This window comes from Acipenser ruthenus, chromosome 20 (assembly GCF_902713425.1).
Source record: "Acipenser ruthenus chromosome 20, fAciRut3.2 maternal haplotype, whole genome shotgun sequence".
In the NCBI taxonomy this organism is placed as follows: Eukaryota; Metazoa; Chordata; class Actinopteri; order Acipenseriformes; family Acipenseridae; genus Acipenser; species Acipenser ruthenus.
The window spans coordinates 12031114-12054923 of NC_081208.1; the positions used below are offsets into that span (position 1 = coordinate 12031114).

Consider the following 23810-nt stretch of genomic DNA (forward strand, 5'->3'; position numbering starts at 1 on the left):
CAGCGAAAAAAGGCACTTTACAGAACGTTTAAAAGGGACCAAAAACAAAGTACACAGAAAGAGTACTTGGAACTGCAAACACAAGTCAAAAAGGAAGTTAGAAAGGCCAAGAGAGAGATAGAAATCAATATTGCTAAGGGGGCTAAAACCAATTCTAAAATGTTTTTCCAATATTATAACAGCAAGAGAACATTCAAAGAGGAGGTTAAATGTCTAAGAGACACAAATGGCAAAATCATAGATGAAGAAAAAAAATAGCAAATATATTAAATTATTACTTTTCACAGGTTTTTACAAAGGAGGACACGGACAACATGCCCCACATGTTGACCTGTTCCTATCCAATTTTAAATAACTTTAGCATAACAGAGGCAGAAGTGTTAAAGGGACTAGGAGCTCTTAAAATAAACAAATCCCCTGGGCCGGATGAGATCCTCCCAATAGTACTCAAAGAAATGAAAGAAGTTATTTACAAACCGCTAACCAAGATCATGCAACAGTCTGGAAAAATAGCAAACGTAATACCGATCCACAAAAAGGGAGACAAAACCGAACCAGGTAACTACAGACCAATAAGCCTGACTTCTATTATATGTAAACTTATGGAAACTATAATAAGATCCAAAATGGAAAATTACCTATATGGTAACAATATCCTGGGAGACAGTCAGCATGGTGTTAGGAAAGGGAGATCGTGTCTAACTAACCTACTTGACTTTTTTGAGGATGCAACATTGAAAATAGATAATTGCAAAGCATACGACATGGTTTATTTAGATTTCCAGAAAGCTTTTGACAAAGTCCCGCATAAAAGATTAATTCTCAAACTGAATGCAGTAGGGCTTCAAGGAAATGCATGCACATGGATTAGGGAGTGGTTAACCTGTAGAAAACAGAAAGTACTTATTAGAGGAGAAACCTCAAAATGGAGCGAGGTAACCAGTGGTGTACCACAGGGATCAGTATTAGGTCCTCTGCTATTCCTAATCTACATTAACGATTTAGATTTTGGTATACTAAGCAAACTCGTTAAATTTGCAGACGACACAAAAATAGGAGGAGTGGCAAACACTGTTGCAGCAGCAAAGGTCATTCAAAATGATCTAGACAACATTCAGAACTGGGCAGACACATGGCAAATGACATTTAATAGAGAAAAGTGTAAAGTATTGCATGCAGGCAATAAAAACATGCATTATAAATCTCATATGGGAGATACTGAAATTGAAGAAGGGAAGGGAACCATGAAAAAGACCTAGGAGTTTATGTTGACCCAGAAATGTCTTCATCTAGACAATGTAAGGGAAGCTATAAAAAAGGCCAACAAGATGCTCAGATATATTGTGAGAAGTGTTGAATTTAAATCAAGGGAAGTAATGTTAAAACTCTACAATGCATTAGTAAGATCTCACCTAGAATATTGTGTTCAGTTCTGGTCACCTTGTTACAAAAAGGATATTGCCTCTCTAGAAAGAGTGCAAAGAAGAGCAACCAGAATTATCCCGGCTTTAAAAGGCATGTCATATGCAGACAGGCTAAAAGAATTGAATCTATTCAGTCTTCAACAAAGACTACGCGGCGATCTGATTCAAACATTCAAAATCCTAAAAGGTATAGACAATGTCGACCCAGGGGACTTCTTTGACCTGAAAAAAGAAACAAGGACCAGGGGTCACAAATGGAGATTAGATATAGGGGCATTCAGAACAGAAAATAGGAGGCACTATTTTACACAGAGAATTGTGAGGGTTTGGAACCAACTCCCAGTAATGTTGTTGAAGCTGACACCCTGGGATCCTTCAAGAAGCTGCTTGATGAGATTCTTGGATCAATAAGCCACTAACAACTAAACGAGCAAGATGGGCTGAATGACCTCCTCTCGTTTGTAGACTTTCTTATGTTCTTATGTTCTTATGTTCTTATGCTAGTGTCAGTGCGTGCGCTGGGGAGGTGCCAGGGACAGTTTGGCGAGCTGGGGGGTTTGTCGAGCCTGTGCACACACCTGGGAGGTGCCAGGGACCGTTTAGTGAGCCGCTGGGTACCCGCGCGGGGTCGCTGGGCCACGTGCTCGCACTGGGGAGGTGCTTGGACCCCGCACAAAGTCGCTGGGGCACCTGCGCGCTGGGGATGTGCCAGGGACAGTTTGGTGAGCCGCTGGGACCCAGCGTAGTGTCGCTAGTGTCCATGTGCTCACTGGGGAGGTGGCAGGGACCATTTGGAGAGCCGCTGGGACCCCACGCGGGGTCGCTGGGCCCAGTGCGCGAGCTGGGTAGGTGCCAGGGACCGTTTGGCGAGCCTCTGGGAATCCGCACGGGGTCGCTGAGGCATGTGCGCGCGCTGGGGAGGTGCCAGGGACCATTTGGCGAACAGCTGGGACCCTGTGCGGGGTCACTGCGGCCCCTGCACGCGCTGGGGAGGCGCCAGGGACGGTTTGTCGAGCCGCTGGGTTTGTCGAGCCTGTGCACACACCTCGGAGGTGCCAGGGACCGTTTAGTGAGCCGCTGGGTACCCGCGCGGGGTCGCTGGGCCATGTGCTCGCACTGGGGAGGTGCTTGGACCCCGCACAAAGTCACTGGGGCACCTGCGCGCTGGGGATGTGCCAGGGACAGTTTGGTGAGCCGCTGGGACCCAGCGTAGTGTCGCTAGTGTCCATGTGCTCACTGGGGAGGTGGCAGGGACCATTTGGAGAGCCGCTGGGACCCCGTGTGGGGTCGCTGGGGGCCGTGCGCGTGCTGGGGATGTGACAGGGACCATTTGTCAGCCACTGGGACCCCACGTGTGGTTGCTGGGCCCCGTCCGCGTGCTGGGGAGGTATCAGGGACCGTTTGGCGTGCCACTGGGAAATCGCGCGGGGTCACTGGGCCCAGTGCGTGTGCTGTGGAGGTGCCAGTGAACATTTGGTGAGCCGCTGGTAAACCGCGCAGGGTTGCTGTGCCCCGTGCGCACCCTGGGGAGGGGCCATGGAACATTTGGAGAGCACCTTTGACCCCGTGCGGGGTCGCTGGTGCCTGTGCACACGCCTGGGAGGTGCCAGGGACCATTTGGTGAGCCGTTGGGACCCCGTGCGGTTTTGTTGGGCCTTGTGCGCACACTGGGGAGGTGCCAGGGACCATTTGGCAAGCCGCTGGGACCCCGCGCGTGCGCTGGGGAGAGACCAGGTCATTTGGTGAGCCACTGGGACACCATGCGAAGCCGCTGGGGCCCGTGCGCGGGCTGGGGATGTGCCAGGGATCATTTGGAAGGCCCTTGGGACCCTGCGCGAAGTCGCTAGTGTCGGTGCGCGCGATGGGGAGGTACTAGTGAACATTTGACGAGCCGCTGGGACCCCGCACGGGGTCGCTTTGGGCCCGTGCGCGTGCTGGGGAGGTGCCAGGGACCATTTGGCGAGCAGCTGGGACCCTGTGCGGGGTCGCTGGGGCCCCTGCACGCGCTGGGGAGGCGCCAGGGACGATTTGTCGAGCCGCTGGGACCTCGTGCGGGGTCGCTGGGCCCTGTGTGCGCGCTGGGGATGTGCCAGGGACCGTTTGGTGAGCCGGTGGGACCCAGCGTGGAGTCGCTAGTGTCCGTGCACGTGCTGGGGAGGTGCTAGGGAATCTTTTGGCGAGCCGCTGGGACCCCGCACGGGGTCACTTTTGGCCCGTGCGCGTGCTGGGGAGGTGCTAGGGACCATTTGGCAGGCCCTTGGGACCCTGCACGAAGTCGCTGAGGCCCGTGCGCTTTCTGAGGAGGTGCCAGGGACAGTTTGGCGAGCCGCTGGGACCTCACGCGAAGTCGATAGGGCCCGTGCGCATGCTTGGGACGTGCCAGGGACCAATTGTGAGACACTGGGAACCCGCTCGTGGTTGCTGGGCCCTGTGCGTGCATTGCGTAGGAGCCAGGGACCAATTGTCGAGCAGCTGGGTCCCCGTGCGGGATCGCTGGGGCTTGTGTGCGTGCTGGGGAAGCGCCATGGATGGTTTGGCGAGCCGCTGGGACCCCGCGTTGGGTCGCTGGTGCATGTGCGCGCGCTGGGGAGTTGCCAGGGACCATTTGGCGAGCCGCTGGGAACCCGCACAAGGTCGCTGGGTCCAGTGTGCGCGATGGGGATGTGCCAGGGGCCGTTTGGTGAGCCGGTGGGACCCAGCGTGGGGTCGATAGTGTCCGTGCGCGCGCATGGGAGATACTAGGGAACATTTGGCGAGCCGCTGGGACCCTGTGCGGGGTCGCTGGGGCCCGTGCGCGCGCTGGGGAGGTGCCTGGGACAGTTTGGCGAGCCGCTGGGACCCCGCGCAAGGTCGCTGGGTCCAGTGCGCGCGCTGGGGATGTGCCAGGAACCGTTTGGTGAGACAGTGGGACCCAGCGTGGGGTCGCTAGTGTCCGTGCGTGTGCTGGGGAGGTGCCAGGGACAGTTTGGCGAGCTGCTTGGTCCCCGTGTGAAGTCGCTGGGTCCAGAGCGCATGCTGGGGATGTGCCAGGGACCATTTGGTGAGCCGGAGGGACCCAGCGTGGGGTCGCTAGTGTCCGTGCACGCACTGGGGAGGTACTAGGGAACATTTGGCGAGCCACTGGGACCCCTCACGTGGTCGCTTTGGGCCCGTGTACGTGCTGGGGAGGTGCCAGGGACAGTTTGGCGAGCCGCTGGGACCTCACCTGAAGTAGATGGAGCCCGTACGCGTGCTTGGGACGTGCCAGGGACCAATTGTGACCAATTGCTGTGCCCTGTGCGCGCGTTGCTTAGGAGCCAGGGGCAATTTGGCGAGCCGCTGGGACCCCGCACGTGGTCGCTGGGGCACGTGCGCGTGCTGGTGTGGTGCCGGGGACCAATTGTTGAACAGCTGGGTCCCCGTGCGGGTTCGCTGGGGCCCGTGCGCGCGCTGGGGAGGCATCAAGGATGGTTTGGCGAGCAGCTGGGACCCCGCATTGGGTCGCTGGTGCCTGTGCGCGCGCTGCGGAGTTGCCAGGGACCATTTGGCAAGCTGCTGGGACCCCGCGCAAGGTCGCTGGATTCAGTGCGCGCGCTGGGGATGTGCCAGGGACCGTTTGGTGAGCCGGTGGGACCCAGCGTGGGGTCGCTAGTGTCCGTGCGCGTGCTGGGGAGGTGCCAGGGACCAATTGTCGAGCAGCTGGGTCCCCGTGCGGGATCGCTGGGGCTCGTGTGCGCGCTGGGGAGGCGCCATGGATGGTTTGGCGAGCCGCTGGGACCCCGCATTGGGTCGCTGGTGCATGTGCGTGCGCTGGGGAGTTGCCAGGGACCATTTGGCGAGCCGCTGGGACCCCGCGAGTGGTAGCTCTGGACAGTGTGCTTGCTGGGAAGGTGCTAGGTGTCGTTTGGCGAGCCACTTTGACCTTGCGCGTCATCGCTGGGGCTCGTGAGTGCGCTGGGAAGGTGCCAGGTGTCATTTGCCAAGCTGCTGTGACCCCACGCGGGGTAACTGGGGCCCGTGCTCGTGCTGGGAAGGTGCCAGGTGTCGTTTGTGACGTTAAATTGAGTGACACATTTTAATTAAACATATTTAAAGAATTATTTAAGGCTACTACTTCTCCACACATCTATGCAAATATTTAAATACACTTGTTTAAAACCAAGCTTTAAAAACTATGAAAATATATATTTTTTACGCTAGAAAAATGTCATAACACCTCTGCTCATAATATGAGTGACGGGCCAAATTTCATGCTCTCACTGATTTTGAAATGTAAAATAAAATTCAACTTTTGCTGCTAAAAGAGTAGAAAATAATGTGAATATTCATAATTAAACTAAGTATTTTGGTATTATGTGATTATTTGCCATTTTAATCTGAATTTAATTACTATAAATAGCCAGCATTTGCCACCACATTGTAGAATGACCCTCACGTGACCCTGCCCACACTCTTGCAGCCCCGGGGGGACGAGCAAATATTTTTCCCCAGCTCATGGAACCCTCGCCCGGCCGTCTGACACTCGTGCAGCCCTGGGCAATGTTAGTGGTCGTCCCCCGCTGCTGAGGCACTAATTTATCCGACTGCCTGGAACGCTAAGCCGTCTTGGATCGGTCAGTGGGGATCGCGGGGAGTTAGCCGTTAATGGAGCCTCGTAGTGCCGTCCCGCCCACCTTGAAAATAGCCGAGCATTAAGCTCCTACCGACTGAGATCCCTGTAGCCTTCCGCAACTTAAAGACGAACGTGACTCTGGTCCGTTTACATGACCAGAGTCACGTTCGTTTTTAAGTTGCGGAAGGCTACAGGGATCTCGGTCGGTCGGAGTTTAATACTCGGCTGTTTTCGCCGAACTCCAGAGCTGTTTCTAATGGGTCTCTGCAGCCGGGGGACGAGCATATATTTCCCCCCAGCTCATGGAACCCTCGCCCGGCCGTCTGACACTCGTGCACTACGGGGGAACGAACATGTATTTTCCCCGAGCTCATGGATCATTCTACAAATGCGGTGGCTTTTGGATCTGAAAATTTATTGGAAATGAAACTCACCATTCATTAAGAAAAAGTTGTGTTAATGCATTTGTGAACATCTTCTCTTTCTTATATGACTAATTTCAGAGCTTAATGAATTTCAGTTATTTTAATACTTTTAATCAAATTGTGGTTAAGCAGCTCTTTTGTCAGTGGTGTTACTCATACCTAAAATGCAAATATTGGTTAACCACAATCGTATTTGTTATTTTTTTTTTGCTCAACATGTTTAGGAAAGGAATGTCTTCTAAGAATTCTAAAATAAGATTTTTATAATTATTTCTTTTTAAAAAAAAGTAAGTGTAAAATTGCATTGCATGGTAATTATCGATTTGAACTGGCCCATTTTTCCTCAAAATTAAACAATAATTGAATATGTGTCATCAAACCTGCATAACTATGTCCTTTACATGTTGTCTTTCAATTCATGTTACAAGCAGGCATGTTGAAATGATGAATATTTAGGTTGTGGGATTCTTGTTACCAGAACATCAATCCACCGTGCAGTAACACCAAGCATCACGTAACATTGACTCTGGCATTACATGTCTAGGAAATTTTGCTTCCAAGAGATCACTCACCACATCGGACACTGTACTTGCCATATGCTGTCCTATCATATCACATGCTTGCTTAGCTGAACTTTGTTCGATGTAATTCATCAGCGTTGTCACAATTAATTCACTAGGATTTATCATATGGATCTGTTGTTTAATCACATTTCTAATGAAACTATCTTGATCTTTCTTTCCTATTCCCAATCTCTCTTTTAATTACCAGGTATCTTTTAACTTCTTCAATCTGAAATGTTTATACAAAGAATTTCCCGACCCAAACATTCCCATAATGTCACTTAGTAGTTCTCTCTTCTTTCTTTGACCTTGATGTTGCTCCTTGACAAACATGCCTTGGGTTCAAGTATTATATTCTTTTAACTGTCTCTGAATCAAGTCATTGTATACACCTGTATCAACAAAAAACTTTCACACAGTTTCTGATATCCAATGTTCCATAAGTGAAGTCCAACACCACTGGAATTCGAATCCATAATACTTGATCAATCAGTGGTCTGGGATCATCTGAGCTGAAGACCAAACCATTCTCCGGTCCCAGAGATTCAATAGGACAACTTCCAATCGCATTTCCCAGGAAACAAAGTAGTATCCACATTCTCGTTTACCTGCGAAGAGAAATGCAGTATCAATTCTTTGTTAACATCTTTCACCCCTATACCTTTCCTCTGCACCTGATGTCTGCCCACATAATGCAGTCTGTGCGAGAGAAGAAATGTTTGCTTCTTTTTTCAATGATCTGTTCATCATAATAATTATGATTATTAATTCGCAAGATCTCTATTGAGACATACAAAGTGCAAATCACCCCTTTGTCTCAACACAAACAAATATCTTCTTGTAATTAGAACATCATCCATTGAAAAATTAAAACTACAATTGGCAATGCTTTTCCTAACTTATTTCATTGCAGTTCCAAGAATCACCACCGAGTGTCAGTGTATAACATCACACAGTACTTTTATTTCACAGGCCTGTTCCAATTCAAATGTCTTATTTAAAAAAAATATTCAGCAAAAAAAGGCACTTTACAGAGCGTTTAAAAGGGACCAAAAACAAAGTACACAGAAAGAGTACTTGGAACTGCAAACACAAGTCAAAAATGAAGTTAGAAAGGCCAAGAGAGAGATAGAAATCAATTTATTTCTATATAATATTTATAATACTTTTAAAAGTCAAAACACATATTACTTGATAACTCTTTTTCTACTTATCGTATTGGCACCTCAGACATAAGAGTTTAAACAGAAAGCAAAGAGTAATTTTTCCACCACAGGCTATCTCTGCAAAACCCTCTATGAACTCCCTACAGAAGCCCACTAGCCCCAGAAATGACGGTTTGCAATAATAGATCATCTACATACTGCAACAAACACTGTGGTTTCGAAAATGCAGACAATATTGACACCAGAGCCTGATGAAAGTGTGTTGGTGAATTTGCATATCCCTCAGGCATAAATGCCCAACAATATTGCTGACCGCCAACCGTGAAAGCAAATTTGTACTGGCCATCAGGATGCACAGGTATGGACCAAAATCCATTAGATATGTCCAATGCTGTGTAAACCTTCGCCATGGAAGATAATGCAGCCATTACATCAGGTGCTGAGGCAACTATCAGTACACAGATGGTACTGTATTTGTTCAATACCCTGTAATCAATAGTTAATCTCCATGAACCATCTGGTTTCCAGACTGGCCATATAGGAGCATTAACAGGAGATGACAAGGTTTGATCACACCTTGATGGAGAAGTAAGTCAATGGTAGTTTGTATGTGTGAGATCGCCTTTCTTGGGTAATTATGCTGGCGCTGTGGAGGTGGATCCTTGCCCTGCACTAAATCTGTATGTTGCAAGAGCCCATGTTTCCACAATCGTGTTTGTGTGTTGCAAAAACTGCTTTTCTTTGCTGCAGTATAATGGAAAGATTTAAATTGTCACTCTGTAACAATGTGTCTAAGTCATATCCCTCCACCTGCTTAATTGCGAACACTGTGTGTGCATTTGATACATATGCTGTTTTCCCTGTGGTCCCATTAGTATCCTGCCATATATACCTGTTACAATAATCAATTATATAATTACGTTTCCCAATTATGTCAGAACTCAATATGTTCCTGCCATCCCCTGTGGGACTCATCCCTATTTTCTCTTTAAATTTATCATTGCCAATTTGAAACGATAACAACTAGGTTTTTGTTGCCAAAGATACTTTGCCATTGAACCTCTCAAGTGTAGTATCTTCTCCTTTACCAGGAAGTGACGTGTTATGCTGAATAGTGAGGGAGGCTCCAGTGTCTACTAACCATGTGTTACAGTGGCCTCCTACTGTAACTTTGACAACTCAATGGCACCACTGGCTTGATTGAGGCCAAACATCCCTATGCAGAGGCAACCCCTTTGGGTGTCCCTTTTGTTTCCAACTTCAACATCTGCTCCTTCAAATCTTGAAGTTGTTTAGCCAGTTCTTTGTAAGGACTAAGCTGCCCATTCTTTGCCCTCCTTTTAACACAAGACTTAGCTGTATGTCCCTTTTGCTCACAAAAGTGACATTTCACATCATCCATATTAAAAGGCGGAGGTCTTTCTCCTTTACGCTTTTTAACATCATCAGGCCTGTACTCCTCATTTTTCCACTTGTCTGATTGAATCGCCGATACAGGCTTCTTTTTACTGCCAATGCCTGTTGGGGCACGAGAAGACGTGTCAATGCGTCCAATGCATTATCGTAATCTGCATTTGTTGGCAGTTGAGCTACCAGCTGTGCTCTAAAAGGGCCTGACTGATTAATCAACAGAGACACTAGCGCCTGATCATTTTTCTGTGGATTAGCAATGCCACTATAGGTCTTGTATGCATTAAACAATCTAGAGGCATAGGCAGCAGGATGCTCTCCTTCTTGTAACACAATCAAAATGATTTTATTCCAATCTGTAGTTCTACACCCCATCAAAGTAATCAAATCATCTTTCCTGTTTGCTTTAGTAGCAGTTCCCTATTTAATCCTATTTGGTAAACTCACTGCTAGAGGCCCTGTACAAACAGTCATGAGCATGCATATTATTATTATTATTATTATTATTATTATTTATTTCTTAGCAGACACCCTTATCCAGGGAGACTTACAATCGCAAGCAAATACAAATACATTCAAGTGTTACAATACAAGTCATACAATAAGAGCAAGAAATACAATAATTTTTTTCAAGTGTGACAAACCACAATTCAATAATACAGCAGATAATAGTGAAAGTTACATCAGGATATGATTAAATAGTGATAGTTACATCAGGATATGATTAAGTACAAAATACTACAGGTTAAACACTTGGCAGATTACAATATTCTGAAGTACAGGATTAAATGTAGTAAAATAGGGGGCAGATAAGAGGAAAATAAAGCATATTTAAATGAAGGGTGATAGTGTCCCAGGATACAACAGAGGAGTTCTACAGGTGCTGTTTGAAGATGTGAGTCTTAAGGAGGCGCCGGAATGTGGTCAGGGACTGGGCAGTCCTGACATCTGTAGGAAGGTCGTTCCACCACTGCGGAGCAAGGGTGGAGAAGGAGTGGGCTCGGGAGGCAGGGGAGCGTAGCGGAGGTAGAGCCAGTCTTCTAGTGCAGGCGGAGCGGAGAGGTCGAGTGGGGGTGTAGGGAGAGATGAGGGTCTGGAGGTAGCTGGGTGCAGTCTGGTCAAGGCATCTGTAGGCTAGTACAAGAGTCTTGAACTGGATGCGAGCGGTGATCGGGAGCCAGTGGAGTGAGCGGAGTAGTGGAGTAGCGTGGGCGAAGCGAGGCAGAGAGAACACCAGGCGGGCAGCAGAGTTCTGGATGAGCTGGAGCGGACGGGTGGCGGACGCAGGGAGGCCAGCCAGGAGGGAGTTGCAGTAGTCTAGGCGGGAGAGTACCAGGGCCTGGACCAGGAGCTGGGTAGCATAGTTGGTGAGGAAGGGTCGGATTCTTCGGATGTTGCTCACGAAGAATCGGCAAGTGCGTGCCAGAGTGGAGATGTGCTGGGAATAAGAGAGGCAGGGGTCCAGGGTGACTCCAAGGTTCTTAGCGGAGGAAGAGGGAGTGTGGTAGATTCCAGAGGAACAGAGATAGAGAGATCAGAGGAGGGGGAGGAGGAGGGAAAGAAAAGGAGGTCAGATTTAGAGAGGTTGAGTTTGAGGTGATGCGAGTGCATCCAGGAGGAAATAGCAGACAGACAGGTAGAGATACGGGAGGAGATGGTGGAGTCAGAGGTGGGGAAGGAGAGGAAAATCTGAGCATCATCAGCATAGAAATGGTATGAGAAACCATAGGATGCGATGAGGGGGCCCAGGGAGCGGGTGTAGAGAGAGAACAGGAGAGGACCCAAGACTGACCCTTGGGGGACTCCAGTTAAGATAGGGTGAGGTGTGGAGGTTGCTCCACGCCAGGTTACCTGGTAAGTGCGGTTGGAGAGGTAGGAGGAGAACCAGGCCAGAGCAGTGCCAGAGATCCCCAGGTCAGCAAGAGATGATAGTAGAATAGAGTGATCAACAGTGTCAAAGAGAGCAGAGAGGTCGAGGAGAATTAGGACAGAGGAGAGAGAGGCAGCTAGGGCACACTTAATTGAGTTGGTAACAGACAGGAGGGCGGTTTCAGTGGAGTGAGCAGAGCGGAAGCCAGATTGGAGAGGGTCAAGCAGAGAGTGGTTGGACAGGAAAGCAGAGAGCTGGCGGTGTACAGTCCGCTCGAGGGTTTTGGAGAGGAAGGGTAGGAGGGAGACAGGACGGTAGCTCTGGAGGGAGGTGGGGTCGAGGGTAGGTTTTTTGAGGAGGGGAGTGATAGAGGCTTTTTTGAAGGCAGAGGGAAAGATGCCAGAAAGTAGAGAGGTGTTGAGGAGGGAGGAGATGAAGGGGAGTAGAGCAGGAGCAGCAGCTTGAAAGAGGTGAGTGGGGAGGGGGTCCAAGGCACACGTGGTGGGTTTGTGACCCTGGAGCAGGGAGGAGAGGTCAGAGTCTGAGAGGGGCAAGAAGGTGGAGAGGGAGGGCGAGTTAGTAGGGGATGTAGTGGGTGTAGGGGTTGGAGCAGGAGGGGGTGCGGGGGAGGGAGAGGTGTTAAAGTGTTTGCGGATATCTGAGATTTTAGAAGAGAAGAAGGAGGCAAAGTCGTCAGGGGAGATAGAGGAGGGAGGAGGAGGGGGGGAGGGTTTAGGAGGGAGGAGAAGGTAGAGAATAGTTTACGTGGGTTGTTAGTGGAGGCTTGGATTACAGATTGGAAATAAGCACATTTAGCAGAGGAGAGAGTAGAGGAGAAGGAGGAGAGGAGAGTGCGGTAAAGGTCTAGGGCAGCAGGGAGTTTGGTTCTCTTCCATTTCTTTTCAGCAGATCGCAGTGTGATTCTTGCCGAGCGTAGCACAGAGGAGAGCCAGGGATGGGGAGGGGAGGGGCGAGCAGGTCGGGAGGTGAGGGGACAGAGGGAGTCGAGGGAGGAGGTGAGTGAGGAGAAGAGGGTGGAGGTAGCAGAGTCTACGGAGAGTTGTGAAAAGGAGTCGATAGGAGGGAGGTGAGAGAGAGCAGTGGAGGCAAGGACAGAGGGGGAGAGAGAGCGGAGGTTACGGCGAGAGGTGACAGTGGGGGTAGGAGGAGCAGGGAGAGGGGGGAGAGACAGAGAAAAAGAGATGAAATAGTGATCAGAGAGGTCCAGGGGGGTGACAGAGAGGTTGGAGGGGCAGCAGGCCCTGGAGAAGGTGAGGTCCAGTTGACGGCCAGCTTTGTGGGTAGGAGGGAACGGAGAGAGACAGAAGTCGAAGGAGTGAAGGAGAGGGAGGAATCCAGCAGAGTGGCTGGGGTTGGAGAGATGGATGTTGAAGTCACCCAACAGGACAGTCGGGGTAGACAGAGAGGGGAGGGAGGAGAGTAGATAGTCGAGTTCATCCAGAAAGTGAGTGAGAGGCCCAGGGGGGCGGTACAGAACAATGAGCAGGAGTTGACAGGGAGAGGTTAGTTGGACTGCATGAAATTCAAAGGTACTGACAGAGAGGGAGGTGAGATTGGAGGGGACAGAAAAGAGTAAGGAGGGAGAGAGGAGAAGACCCGTCCCACCTCCCCGTCCAGTGAGACGCGGGGTATGGGACAGGACGTAGAGAGAGGACAGGGCAGCAGGAGTAACAGTGTTATCAGGGGACAGCCAGGTTTCAGTAAGAGAAGGAAATCGAGCGAGAGGTGGGAGGCAAAGGCAGAGATGAAATCAGCTTTGTTAGCAGAAGAGTGACAGTTCCAGAGTGCACCAGAGAGTGTGCGGGAGGGGGGGAGAGGCAGAGAAATGAGGTTAGAGGGGTTGGAGGAGCAGCAGCGGAGGGAGGGCAGAGGACGAGGACGGGAGGACAGAACAGGGATGTGAGAGACAGTCATAGCAGGACAAGCAAGACAAAAGGCACAGTAGGAGCAGTGGGGTGGAGGATACAGACCTGACTAGTAGATGGCTTCTTCCAGAGCGCTGTTAGGTTCGTATCTATTCGACCAGTGTCTTAGCGCAGGCCTCCCCTTTCTGGACTCCCACAGCTAGACTCCCGGCTCTTTTGTTGAGGCTCACAAACATTCCTCTGTCTCTGTTATCTCTGAGATTCTCCCATCACCCTATGCAACCAAAATAGAGCAGAACAGAGATCCTTTCCACAAATGCCCATAAATGGTCATATTTGCTGACCCTGCATTCCAAAATACCCCACCTAAACTCTGTGCTCAATATCTCTCCATTGAATGTACCATACATCCCAAATATTAATATGGACTATCAAATTTCCTTACAGAGGTATATGTATATTTGGTGGCAAACTGTCACAGTGGCACTCATCAATGCATGGAACCTCTATAGGAGACAGCAGAAGAAATTAGTGCCCCAGAAGAAACCCATGGCCCTGTGAAGGTTTCCGGCTGTCTTGTTGCTGCCTCTCTGACAAGTGCTGGTAAAGGCAAAAAGAATCATGTCAGACCAGCAGCCTGCCCAGAAGCACCACCACCCCGCTACAAGGGCTACACCTAACATGCCTCCGGATGTGAGAAATTACGGCTGTGCCAACATGGGGAAGCAGACAGATACTTTCTAGGTTCCTCTATGTGTTTCTTTTTGCTCCTCAGCATGTTCCTTTGTTGCAGGCTTTTTAAGCTGTGCCAGTGTGGCCAATTTGTATTAGTTTCAAGTGGGGGATAATCAGTTGCAGGGCATTAAAAAACAAAAATCCAAACTATCAAAATGTTATCACACAAAAAATCTAATAAAGTAGAAGGTGAATAAATAAAAAAATGCTTTACATCATGCACATAATAATAAACACAATTATAAAAAAAAACCTTAATGCAAATAAATAGGGCATTTTCTTATAAGCTATATTTACTTGGTATTATTTGCTATGAGAAATTAAGTTCTGCAAAACATATGTGATTAAAAGGAAGTGTGCTGGATGTGGTGACTTCACAAAGATGTATTGTAATTGAGAAACCACCAAGTCTATTTTGATGTATGGCAAAGTCCAAGGGAAATGGTGTGCTGAGCAAGTGTAGTTTGTGAGGGGCCAGTAAAAAGTGTTGAAAATGTAGCACAAAGAATTTCTAATAGGGTTTGAAGGGTATACAGCAGGTGGTGGCGGGACTCTCTTCACTCCCAGCTGGTGTAAAACACCAATATTCCAGAATGGTACTCGGGATACTGTGCTGCTGGAAACATTTCCTTTTGGATGAGACGTTAAAATGGATACTGGGATACTGATAACTGCTCATTAAAGATCCATTCATTATCTGTAACCACTTAATCCCATAGAGTGTTGAGGTGAGCCGGAGCCTTACCCTGTAGACATAGGGCGCAAGATAAGGACTACACCCTGGACGGGATGCCAGTCCATCGCAGGGCAACTAAGGGGCAATATAAAAAGGCCAATCCACTTAGCCAGCATGTCTTTGGATTGTGGGAGGAAACCAGAGTACCTGACAAATACTCACACGAACATCATTAAAGATTTCTTGGTGCTAATTAAATGATTAGGCAGTAGGAATGCTAACCCTGGTATCCTGACTAAATTCAAATTTAGCCACTTTGGCCTTTTTAAATGACCCACAGAGTTGAATTGGCTAAGCGAGTCTTCACTTCTCATCTGAACTGCTGTGTCAGTGTGCTGGGCATAATAGCTGCAGTGTGGATGAAGGGAGTCCCTTTCTTCCTGTAAAGAGATTTGGGGTCCGATGGCATGAAAGAAACTATATACATCTGGCAATTGTGAGTTCAGAGTGTAGGGACCCGGGTCAGTCACCCTCAAAAGGGTGAGAAATGTTACCCTGTCTGGTCTGGTAGAAGGGATTCTGCCCAGGCTCTTCAAATTCTATACGACAGCATGCGCAGAGCTAAATAGCATGTTTTTCTCCAACTCAGCTGTGGGTGAACACAAAAAGCAAGACAGTCTGTTTGTAATGTCAGACCTCCCACCTATGGACTAATACAAGTGTGTACTGCAATAAAGTAACAGCCTAGGCAGTTATTAAATGGCAGGTTGAAACACTGTAGCATTCTATCAATACCAAGACTGCATATGACTGAATTATCAACTGTACCAAACTATCAATCTAGGCATTAAGGAAGTCACACAGGTTGGTAAAATTAGTTTCATTCTATCCATCCCACTTGCAGTTAACCCTATAGCCAGTGTAAATGTGTTTAAGTAGGGCAGCAGTGTGGAGTAGTGGTTAGGGCTCTGGACTCTTGACCAGAGGGTTGTGGGTTCAATCCCAGGTGGGGGACACTGCTACTTTACCTAGATTGCTCCAGTAAAAACCCAACTGTATAAATGGGTAATTGTATGTAATAATATTATTATTATTTATTTCTTAGCAGACGCACTTATCTAGGGCGACTTATAATCATACACAAAAATACATTTCAAGAATCACAGTACAAGTATTAATACAATTAAGAGCAAGATAAAATACAATGACTTCTGTTCTAGCAAGTACAAGTATATGACAAAATACGATTCAATAACGGAGCAAATGGATCCATGCAGACTGACTACATATTATTATTATTTTCTCTATTTTCTAAAACCACGTGCAGGAATGAAGGTCAAAGTTTGCACATGTGCAGTACGCTATCAGAATAAGTTTTCAGAAAAGTGCGTTTACATGATATACATTTGGTTCGTTTTCGGAATTGAATCGGAAATTTCTAGGTGCTGTTTTCCGAAAACTGATCTAAGGAATATACATGGCTTGATATCAGAATTAGTTTTCCGAAAAATATCGGAATTCTTATGCTCATGTAAACGCACTGTATGATACCCCTTGATTTTAAATCCCTGAGGTTGAGGGCTGAATAGTGCATTTTCAATGACAATAGGGCAGAAGAGCACAGCATACAAGACAGGATTACAAGTCCATCTGAAAAGACAGAGTTCTGTGAATCAAGACTACCGTGGTTTTCATTTTCTTTGGATCGCAGTGCTGTTATTGTCGGTAAGATTAAGAAATAAAGATTTCACTCTCCAGCTTTGTTTTTGTGCTGATCTCCCTTGCCTCTAAATACTTTCAATTTTTTATTGGTATTTAGTAGGGTGAACAGTAAGGAGAGAAAGTCGGTAGTCTGGTTCACCCAAGGTAGTGTATGGTTTGTTTTCTTTTGTTGTTAAATTATTTAGACAGTTTACTTGGTTTTAATAAATAAACGAGTGTACAATAGTTAGTGCATTGCTTTATTAGCAACCTATCAGAATTTTGTCCGGTTTGAGATCATGCGTATGTTTGTTTCTCTTTTTATAGGAGACGTGTTGGCCACTGTTTTGTTTCTGTTGAATTGTTTCAATTTGATTTTGCTTTCGTTGAGTTTTGTTATTCTGTTTTCATTATCGCTCCTGTGCTTTGTTATTTATTTGTTTGGTTTGCTTTCATACATGCACTTACCTTGCATGTTGGCATTAAAACTGAAGACTCAAATAAACACTACAGTGCATAGGTTCAATATATTGCAAGCCAACAAACCTGAGTGTAACCCTTTGGGGTAGAAACAAGAACTTTAACTACTTAAAGAATTGTGTTTCTAAAGAAAATCTGAGCAAAAGCGTTGGGAGTCTGTCTTCAGCCTCCCCCAGATCACAATGCCCATAAATATTGCCCTGCCTATTTTGGGTAAGGTTTTTAAGATATGCATGTTTAATTGTATTATTATTCTTTCATTTAATTGGAAGGAACTCAAGTGGGGATCACAATATAAGAGAGACCTTGTAATTCATAGCTCCCCTTACTCCTGGAATAATTAAGGGGTGGCGTAGTCAAGTCAATAGCCCTGTAGAGAGGGCGCTACAGTACGAAGGACTATAAATGGTTATGGCACATTTTTACTTTTATTGTATTTTTCTAATGTCTGTAATTTCTTCCTAAATGTAATCATTATTAATTTACAATGTATTTAACAATTTGATCTGTAGCTGCAGATTATTATATGTTCTTAAAGAGCAGTGGTCTAAACCCATGTCAGGTTCCTAAAGTGATGGCACTGTGTGCGGCACCTCAAACATTTCAAAAATTATATATAAAAACACTGAATGATGGGGTGTACATGCATTCGAAAATTGCCTCCACATTAAGGATTTAGCACATGCATATCACTTGCATTCCTCTTGCTAAAGTAGAAGCATGGTGTTTAGATAGTGTGATTTAAATTCACATGCTTAAAATAGCTTAAAAATACCTATGTGGCAGGATGGCTTGCAGTGGTGAGGTGTGGTGACGTCACGGACCAGGAAGTAACAGAACCAAAACAGTGGATGGGCGGGTGAAAGCTGAAACGCTACGACGTTCAGCTGCTTTTATTAAATCATAATACAAAAAGGATTTAAACAAATAACAAAACACAAAACAAAAAGGCACGTTGGCCAAACAAATAGAAACAAATAAGCGTGCTGGTTTTAACCCAGCACGATACGTAGCAGTTGTTTTATTTTCTCCTCGCTCTCTCCGCTCCCCATACTCTCCTCTGTACACGGACAGCTGCAGGTTCTTATACTCTGACCGAGGGGTTAACTAGCTGTTCATTATCTTATTACCCCTCGGCCACAGTCTGCACGAGTTTAGTAAGGATGCGTGACTGTCAGCTAGTTAAATAATCAGTAGCTGATCAGCCACGTATCCTCACAGGGAAAATACAAATAATAATAAATAAATATATAGGGGCGGGACACTCCGCCACAACCATGTAAGGGCTCCCGAATGGCGCATCCAGTAAAGGCGCTCCGTGTGGAGTGCAGGATGTGCCCTATCTGGACATCGCGAGTTCGAGTCCAGGCTATTCCTTTGCCGACCGAGGATTGGAGCTTCTTGGGTGGCTGCATGGTGAGTCCGCAGTGTGAAGAAATGCGGTTGGCTGACGGCACACGCTTCGGAGGACAGCGTGTGTTCGTCTTCGCCCTCCCGAGTCAGCGCAGGGGTGGTCGTGGTGAGCTGAGCCTAAAAATAACTGGCCATTCTAAATTGGGGAGAAAATAATAAAAAAAATAATTAGCAACGACTAAATTATTTATAAAAAAAATACCATGTAAACAGAAGTCATGCTTTAGATTCCAGCATTCAAGATCCTGTTTACCTGTCATAACTTCATGCTGCTTCCCAGTATAAGCCATACATAAGAAATAATAATATTATAACAAAAACGCAAAAAGATGCCGTCCCGGTTGAAAGAGAACATTGAAACCTCATCATTTATTATTAGTACCATACGTTTGTTTTTAATTAATGTTGTTAAGTTTTGGTGAACTCTTTTTCTTATTTAAATGAAGACTATAAATTGTAACGATGGATATCTACTCTGAATTTGTGTAAGTTTTTATAGCTTGAGCCATTGTATAATAGGAATAATGCACTTCAAGTTGAGCGTCGTGTTGGGATAACATCACTTCCTGGGTGTTGGATGCACTTGGTCTGTAGTTTGTGGAGAAAGTGTGGTTTGTAGGGTTAAGACTAATATTTAAACTTATAATCATACTGTATATTCTAGATTTTTTTTAGTTAGTATTTATTTGTTAAAAAAAAGTATAAAATGAAGTTCTGCAAACCACAGATGTTATTAAAAGGAAGTGTGCTGAGGTGGTGATCTCAGAATGTAATGTTAAGATGTAATTGAGAAACCACAGAGGCTATTTTGATGGATGACAGTCAGAGAGAAATGGTATGCAGAGTAAATGCTTTTATGTGACAGAAGAAAGGTTCAAAAGAAGAGGTTTGAAAAAGAAGGATCACATGAATTATTGCATGAGCAGACTGAATTATAACTAACCAATAATATACCAACACAATGTACAACATAACCAATTCTAGCATAGAAAGAGTGGAATGGCCATGTTAAAGTAACCAATCATAAAGGGATGACAATCTAAACCTTTCCATCTTAGGGAACTAAGTTAAGATATAAGAAAGTAACACTTGAAGTTCAGCAAGACATCAGGACCTGAATCTGCTGCAGTCCAGAAAAGCCTGGTAGAAGATACTCCATCCTGACCTGAAAGAGGACTCAACCTGCAGAATGTAAGCTGGCCTTTCCTTGTTCTCATATTTCTAATGTTATTATGTTTTAATGCAGGGACATGTTTTAGCAGCCGCTAAAGTCGCAGTATCTTACAGCAAGTTTAAACAAAACCTTTTTTTTTTTTTTTACAGGATGTTCATCTTCCTAACCTTCAGTTTTCTCTGTGCAAATTCTGTCATAGGAGTTCAAAGTAAGTACCATTTTTTTCCACAATGATGTAATCTCACAAGAAATGTGAAATTGTATTAGGTAGTGATAATTTAGCAAAGGCTTCTCTTAAAGAAATTAGTTGTAAAATGAGAAACTCATCTCCACTTGCTGGTGTTTACTGTATTCTGGAAAGAGAAAAGCAGCACCAAAATGGCTGCAATTTGGAGGTCTGCTCGATCCTGAATTTTAAGCCAGACTCAAAACCGACCCGATCCTGAGCAAGCACACCTTTTTTTGGACTCGACCCGACTCAACAGTTAAGCTCTTGCAACTAAAGCATGTGTCAGAACACACAAAAAAAATGTATCAGAAATTTCACTTTTGAACGCACCCTAAAAACTATAGCCTACTATAGTTGGAAAGAAAGCGTAGGTAGCCTGATCGCATGCATTCCCCTTCAGTTCGTGTCATTAGGTTTTGTTACTGCAACATTTGAATAGTGAAAAAAGTATTGCATATATGGTACCAAGGTGGGTATTTTTTTGTTTTTTGGATTTTCACTTCTCCTTAATTTAAGGAAGTTTTGTTGGGCGTTTTCTCAGTAAATCATGCATGGTCAATTTATTACTGATGTAGGTAGTCTCAAATAATTTGTAGTGCCTGCATTTTATTTATTTAAAATGGACTCGCAGAAATGGAAATTCGTTTTTGAATTACATGTCATTACTCTGATGGTGACGGCACAAGTGACACATTTCGAAGTGCTCCGGCACAATAAAATTTAGGCTTTAAAACTGATAATACTATGTTTGGATAAACTTCCCTCAAACAGCAAAGTAAACAGCCTCCATACTTCATAATGTAGAGAATCTCTTTTGGCTGTATCGACAATACATATGAGATGCAGCATAAACGAACAGCCTGGATCCTCCAGCCATGAAGTCATGCGTACGCAGCTTTTAATTGACGTCATCATTATACTGCCAAAGGCAAGCTCATTCATCTGAACACCCCAATCACATGATCACAGCGTACCTTATCGGAATACAGCCGATGGAAACTTCATAAGACCCCCATCAAACAATTACTATTAACAATAACAATAAACGTAACAAAGCAAAAATGTCAATTTGACATAACCTATGTATTTTTGTTTTATAAATTCAAATTTGAAAGAAAAGCAAAACAGTAATCTCCCTAATACCAACACACTCTTTGTATGCTGGACATTTTGAAAGAGTGTTGATGAAGATTTATTATTTAAATACAGATGACTGTAGTACGCGATTGCAATAGGAATGTCAGATGATATGGTAATATGCATATCACTGTGTGCATTATTACATATTATTATAGTTATCCATATCACACTGTATGACATTTCCCCAATAATAATGCATCTCAGTAGCTGATAAAAGAAGCATATGAGGAATATTTCTATGTAACTGGGTTCAGAAAATAATGATGAAGATTATTTAAATCAATGTGTGGGAGCTCCCCAGGAGCAGATCTTGAAATGTATTTATTTGAAAAAAACACTAATTATGCCTTGATTTGATTAAACCATCATTATTTAATAGATTGTTTAAAAACATTATTACAGACATTTACCAGATGAATAATGACGTCTATTACAACCTGCGCACGCATTACATGGCTGGAGCTGCATGACGAGAGCTGCATGGCTATATTTATAAGGTGGGGAGAATTGTGGGTTAACCCAGATGAGTGAAGTACAAGTGATCCAGGGAATGGGAAAGTACAGGAACCCTCTGCTTTCCCAGGACAAGACAAACACTCCTGGAAGAAGGAAACTTTTCACAATCCGTGTCATTGTTTATAACATGATTATGGTAATTAATGAGAAACTTTACTAATGTTTGGGACGTCGTGCATCATGGAACTCGATATAATTGGCCATTCTTAATTGAGAAGAAATGGGGTAAAATAATTTGTCACTGAAAAAAAGGATTCTTACTAACTGACTGAATTTTTGAGTGTGTCAATCTTCTTTTATGAAATGAAAAGAGGGATCTTTGAACTGTGCTTCTGATGCAGCTGAATACCGGTTTCCAAAGGCTCTGCTAACCGATGCCAAGGTCACCATTGATAACATCCATCTGCAGAATAATGACCAACAATGCAAAGCACAAGATGCAGGAAACTGGGTGGTGGTGAGGGTACTATTCAGCGCGTGTGGAACTGCGTCTCGGGTAAGGCTGTTCCTTCATATTATAATGGGAAATTAAATAAATAGTTTTAGTATGTATTTCACTTGTACAGTACCATAGGTTATATGTATGTCAATAGAAAACAGGTTTGCTTTCAAGTGACACCAAATACTGGTTAGTTTTATAATGAATTTGCATTGCAGTAAGGTTTTGGTCATTACAAATTTAGCAATTTGTACAATTGTAAACTGATAATTACTAAAATACTTAGAATACTTAAATACCTAGCTCATGTTGGGTAAATGTTTTATGCAAATGCAATGCAATTGACATTAGTAATATTCTGCACTCACAATGGTATCCTGCAGAACACACAGGATGGACTCTACAAGCATCTGCATCAATAAAATGGTCTCTGTACTGACCTGTACTTAGATCCAGGGCTCAAGCCTTTGAATTACTACTGTACTCTAATGTTGTGAAACCTTTGATCTGCAGCATATTATGAAGAGTGCAGTACTGTATATGGTACTATTGACTGTGTTGTGCTTTGCACCAGCATCAAAATGTGTTACTTAACCTTTTAATTGGGATAAATCATTTGTAATTTGTAAGACGTTTGTAACAATTTAATTTGTAAGAAGTTTCACATTTTCTCATCAGAGATTTAAAAAAAAAAAAAAAAAATCCCTGTCATAGCATAGGCTTCTTCTCGTATGACACTGTGCAGTCAGTTATGTGCTTCTGCCCTAGTGGTACCATTGTTAAAGTTTGGTTTCAGGTAAATGTTTTTAACATATCATTAATAAAATGTATCTTGTAAAACTAAAATGGCCGTGGCTAGTGGGTGCTGAGCACATGCTAATTGTTTTCGGTGGGTGCTTGAGCCCCGGAGCACCCATGGAGCACCCAGTGCCTATTACCCCGTTTACACTACCACACCCGAGCCGAGCTGGGTCTGGAGCTGGAGCTGGCTTGCATGGTTCGCATTTACATTAAAGAAAGGCGAGCCGAGCGACTGACGTACACATAATGAACGTACTGAGTAGCAAGTTGATGATGCAATATGTATGCAATCCATACACATAAGCAAAACATTTGATTTGTCAGTTTCTAGCGAGTAAATATTTTTGCCAAATGTGTAAAACAGGGATGTATGCGGAAATATATTTATAATTTAAAAAATAAACCAAAAAGGTGTGGAGCCCTCATGGTACGGGTGTGCTAGTGTAAACGGGGTATTTGTGTCATAGCATTCAGCATATCTAAAAGAATCTAGAACACCATCAAACCCTTCTTTTAACGTTATCACATTGCTTTTTCAGGTGGAAGGAAACAAGATAGTTTATTCCAACACGGTTTATGGCACTGTTACAGACACCCCAATACCTGTACGTCGTCTTGAGATCCCTTTAACATGCGAGATGACGGCTAATGAGACCTTCAGTTTTCAGTTCAACCCTATGGTTGAGGGTATGGCTGAATCAGGGTAAATACAAGGTCTCTCTACACTTATTCAAAACTAAAGCCTTTAATGATCCAGTCACGGAATTTCCCTATGAAGTGGATCTGAGTGGGAGGCTCTACATTGAATTTGTTGTGGATTCTAAGGATACAAGCCTCCAGGTATCTGCAGATTCCTGCTACTCCTCACCCACAGACACCAAGGGAAAGGACACCTACACCATCATTAAAAACAGGTACGTCTGGTGCTAAACACAAACTTCTTTTACCCAGACCTCATTGAATTTCTAAAATCTGGGGATCCCCGAGTGTCTCTTCTGGTAAAAGCACAGGGTGAGACAGCACAGGTTTGTCTCTTGGCAGTGTTAGGAAGGCTAAGATGGAAGGCATTGCTTTTCCTCATCACTTTTATAATGGATCCTGACAGCCAGGCACATGATTTATTAACAGAGACTGTTATCCAGGGCAACTTACAATACATATATATACAGTA

At 45.0% G+C, this 23810-nt stretch overlaps 1 long non-coding RNA gene across 1 annotated transcript; it reads left to right on the forward strand.

Moving 5' to 3' along the window:
* The first annotated feature begins 15966 nt into the window (after positions 1-15966).
* LOC131698867 (uncharacterized) lies at positions 15967-23810 on the forward strand. The gene is made up of 5 exons (XR_009307877.1): positions 15967-16471; positions 19399-19531; positions 19664-19722; positions 21741-21895; positions 23179-23810. It is a non-coding gene; the product is annotated as an uncharacterized LOC131698867 (long non-coding RNA).